The sequence below is a fragment of the Montipora foliosa genome, chromosome 10 (assembly GCF_036669935.1).
Source record: "Montipora foliosa isolate CH-2021 chromosome 10, ASM3666993v2, whole genome shotgun sequence".
In the NCBI taxonomy this organism is placed as follows: domain Eukaryota; kingdom Metazoa; phylum Cnidaria; class Anthozoa; order Scleractinia; family Acroporidae; genus Montipora; species Montipora foliosa.
This window is the reverse complement of record NC_090878.1, coordinates 38334303-38339302: the sequence shown is the minus strand read 5'-3', so window position 1 is coordinate 38339302 and position 5000 is coordinate 38334303.

Genomic DNA, 5000 nt, shown 5'->3' with positions numbered 1-5000 from the left:
GTTTTCGTCAATACAAGAAGATCGATATTGAGACTTTCAAGAACAACATCCTTGACTCTAAGTTACACCACAATCCTCCAACTGACCTGTTAAATCTGGCCAAGACCTACGACAAGGTACTTACTGATATTCTAGACAGAAATGCTCCTCTATTGCATAAAACGGTAACTGTAAGGCCTATGGTCCCGTGGTTTAACCCTGAGCTTAAAGCCTTGAAAGCAAAGCGAAGAAAGTTAGAGAAGAAAATGTTGCGAAGCCAACGGAAATCTGACAAAGATGCCTATCGTGAAATATGCAACAAGTACACAAAGCTACTGCACGACTGTAAACATCTTTACTACACTGAACAAATCAATCAATGTGCTGGGGATTCCCGTAAACTGTTTCAGGTTGTCACCTCGTTGTGCAATAAGAAGCAAGAATGTCCACTGCCACCTCATAATGACAGTGAAACTCTCGCTAATGATTTTGGTGATTTTTTTTTTGCCGCAAAATTGATCTGCTAAGAGAGGAAATTGACAGCATTCATGTGGTTCCACCACAAATTAATTGTTATCCACCAGAAATTCAACTTCACTCATTTTCTACCGTTACAGAATCGGATGTTCGTGCTGTCATCATGAGCTCCTCTAGTGCATTTTGTAAACAGGATCCAATTCCCACATGGCTACTGAAGTTATGCATTGATGAACTTCTCCCAGTAATAACCGAAATGGTAAATCTCTCCATCCGTGGTGGACTTGTTCCTGCTGATTGGAAGTGTGCTCTTGTGAAACCACTTTTGAAAAAACTGGACCTTGAACCTGTACTCAACAACTTCCGACCTGTCAGTAATCTGTCCTTTATTTCAAAGTGTGCTGAGAAACTGGTACTTCAACAATTATTGTCGCACTGCTCTGAGAATGCACCGCTTCCTAGCAACCAATCTGCTTATCGGAAATACCATTCTACCGAAACTTGCCTACTTAAGGTGCAGAATGACATTTTGCTAAGCATGGATCGACAAGAGGTTACACTTCTCGTATTACTTGACTTAAGTGCCGCATTTGACACTATTGATCATAATTTACTACTTAACTTACTTCAATCTGATTTCGGTATTATTGGTAGTGCACTTCAGTGGGTCCGTTCTTTTCTGTCTGAAAGACAACAGCGAGTAGTTGTTGGTCAATCTTGTTCTAAAGACTATCAAATGAAATATGGAGTCCCGCAAGGAAGTTGTATCAGCTTAAATATTTGACTAGAATGACAATCATAGGCAGACAAAGTAATCACACCAACTGCTTTCTTTTGAAATATTGGATTTAAAGTAGACTCATAAGTATTTCCCCAAGCAATTAAGCCATAAACTAAAAAAGGATAAACTAAACTGTAACATAAGCTGATTACGATTTCGCTACTTACAAAATAATTCCACTGTTTCTTTTAAGCTCCTTTATAATACAATCCACATAATTTTTCCAGCTTAGATTAGAATCTAACATAATACCTAGGTATTTAATACAATAATGACGCTTTAAATATTTTCATTAATTTTGAGCCTTAAATTAACACTATGAACAACATTCTTTTGTGGTAGATGAAATATTACATAATTTGACTTATCAATATCAAGTGGTAGCCTGTTAGCACAAAGCCAATTGTGAACATTAGCTAACTCATTATTTATAATAGCCATAATAGCATTAATTTCCAAAATATTTTTATGTTCACAGAAGAGATTTGAGTCGTCAGCATATAAATGAAAATCAAATAGGCTAGAGCTCTTATCAAAATCATTAATATAAATTAGAAAGAGCAAAGTTCCTAGTACAAACCCCTGTGGAACTCGACACGTTACACTTCTCTGAAATGATATGACTGAGTTGACAGTGACAGACTGACATCGATTACTTAGGTAGGAAATAAAACAATCTTTAGCTATACCTCGGACGCTATAATGTTCATGTTTATTGCCTGTCTTAAAGGGAAAAACGGAAGGTTTCATATTATTCCCTTATTGGAATGAACTTGAAAAGAAAGAGCGTTCACCTGTCGAATGAGCCTCATTACTGGTGACGTACATCCGAAAGGCATAAATCAATGTTATTTAGTCACCTAGTCATCGTGTGTATAGGTCGTCAAACTATCACCGGGCATGAGATTTCAGATTTGGTAATTTAACTGGAATATTGGTCTAATTTGGGCTCGGAGCCAATGTCTGTATCTTTGGGACCCTCTAATTGCCTGTCTTAAAGGCTAAAACGGAAGGTATCAAATTATTCATTAATTGGAATAACCCATAAAGATTAAAACACATTTCACCACTTGATTGATGCATGAGAATTTGCGCGAATTTCCCCCCTCACAGATACATATTTCATATACATGCGGCATCAGAAACAAACGCTTACCAGTCTTCGTTTAAAGGAACACTTGTCGGCTGATCTGTTACTATGTTTCCGAGTTATATGACTGAATGGCAGATTGATTCAGTGGGAGTGTAACTGAGCACGATCATTACTAAGCGTACGTCCAATTATTCGTTTCCGCGTTGAAACTCGCTTTTTCGAGTGAATCTAGTTTCAGTATAATTCATAGCCCTGAAGTATTTTCATCTCAAAGAAAAAAGCTAAAGATTTCAATTGAACTAAAGTGATGAGGACCATCAAAAAGGCCAAAATAAAATGAACGATCACAAAGCTTGCAGTATTTGACAAAGATTGTGACTTTTGATATTTAAATTACTTTCGTTTGTCGCGGTCAAGTAAATATTGAAGAGGCCCTAATCAGCACATTTTTGCCCAAATGACGAGGAAAAAAGGACCAGTTTGATTGCGTGTTGTCAGTTTTCCTTACGTTTTAAAGGATGTGTGGTTTCCGCTATATCCCTCTGGTTTCCTGAACTAAATTGTGTAACAATGATTTCTAACCGCAGAGGCACGTTTTCGTTCTTTGCAATTTTAAATTTAAACTCAATCTATTCCATTTTTATAGGTACTGACGTATAATACAGTACCTCCTCTTATAACAGGAAGTTTTAAATACTTTGGCTGTCATGATAAAACTGGGTGTTACTAAAACGGAGAACCGCGGACCGCGGAACCTGCGTAACCGCTTTAAAAACACCTTTTTTTCCCAAAACAACGTTAAACTATTGTTTCTTTCAAGTTTTAAAAAAATGCACAGTTTTTTGTTTGTCTGGTTTGTCATTATTGATTGACAGATAGCTCGCGAAAGCGCGGTGGACTGGACCTGGTCATGTTTTAACCTCTCGTCCTGGAAGAATAGCGGAAAGCTTTCTCAGAAGGAGCAAGGTGAACTATACCCTGCGAGCAGAGTGTCTTTCGATCTTCCTAGATAAGTCGGGAAGAGGAAAGTAGACTCTCCTCGCGGCCTCCACATTCTTTGATTTGCTGCTAATCCAAAGAATTGGATGAGTCAGTCTATTCCATTTTTATAGGTACTGATCGACTCGTCAAACCTGTTTTTTTTTTTAAAATGCAAATATTCGCCATGTGTCATGAATATTTTGAATTTTACAACAGCGTGGCAATTTTAACTGTTAGAAAACCCATGAGTTTTTCCTATGTGTGTCGGTTACAGAAACTAGTCTGACAGAGACCCATAAATTTTTCAGTAAAAAATAAAATGGCATTTTAAGAGTACGGACTATCTTGAGTTTCCAATAAAAGGATTCCTTGATTGTCGTGTGTTTGCCAGAGTTGTTCGAAAATATCCCGACTGTTTGTTTTCGGTTTGAGGTTTTGTGGCTACTGGTCACGCGTGACTGACACCGAATACATTTAAATTTTTAACGCATGCTCAATACGAAATGTGGAGGCGGCGAGCAGAGTCTACTTTCCTCTTCCCGACTTATCGAGGAAGATCGAAAGAGACTGTGCTCGCAGGGTAGGTGAACCACCAACGGGTTTTAGAAGATGAAAGTTGCCTTAAAATCAGAGGGTAAGCAAAGCTTTAGTCGTATATATAATATCACTGACTTTTACATGTAATGAAACCCGGTTAGAGAAATCAAAGGTTAACAAAAGAAATAAGATAGAAAATCAACTGAATCATGATAACTACAGCCGGGTTTAATATCTAGTAAAGTAAAAGTTAAGGAATTACAAACTGGAATACTGTTTCGTGGCTAGTCATTTGTTCTGTATCACCACCTCCCAGACATAAATCTAACAAGAAAGTAAGGAAAATGTTCGTTGAAATTCCAACTGGAAGGCAAACCTAACAGATTCAACACATGTGTTCCTTTTTTGAAATCGGTGGTTTCAACTTGCAACACAATGAGAGATAATTTGGGAACACTTTGACGTGAAATTTAATATACTTGGTGACATGATGCGTTTTGCCCTACTTTTTGGCGGGAATTTCGCGCTTTGGTCTTCCTGATCAGTGCTGTTAGCTGGTCACTGTGTTAGCGAGTTTCTGTGTAGTAGCCTTCCGTTTTAATTAACTCACAACAATTATTGCATCCAGTGTGTGTTTGACACCAAAAGGGATTCAAACAAATTAAACAATACTAGCTATGCGAATATTGTTTTGCAAGCAGTGCTTTCAGTAGAAAGATTCTCAAAGGGTCTTGAAGATATTTAGCATAACAGGGTGAAATGTTCAGCTAAACAAGTAGGTGAGCTTGGCGTTCAACTACCACTCTACTATCCCAGTTTTCTTGTCTTTACTTTTGTTATGTCAATGGAACTCAGTGATGGTCTACTTGGATAGAGAATAGTAATTCACCACTTGCACAATCCCATAATGCAATACGTTTTGGGGGGTTAGTTGCATTAAAACAATGGATGCCCAAAATGTGAAGTCAAATCTTCCAAATGCTGGACATACTCGTTAGTAATAATATTGAAAAGAACATACACGTTGTATTAACCTAAAAGAAACAATAGTTAGATTAACTTTAAAATGCCTATGAAGTGAAAATTGTTTTTGCACTTTTTAAAAGTTAATTGATTTAAATGCAGAATTATAAAGTTTCACTTGTCTAGGGT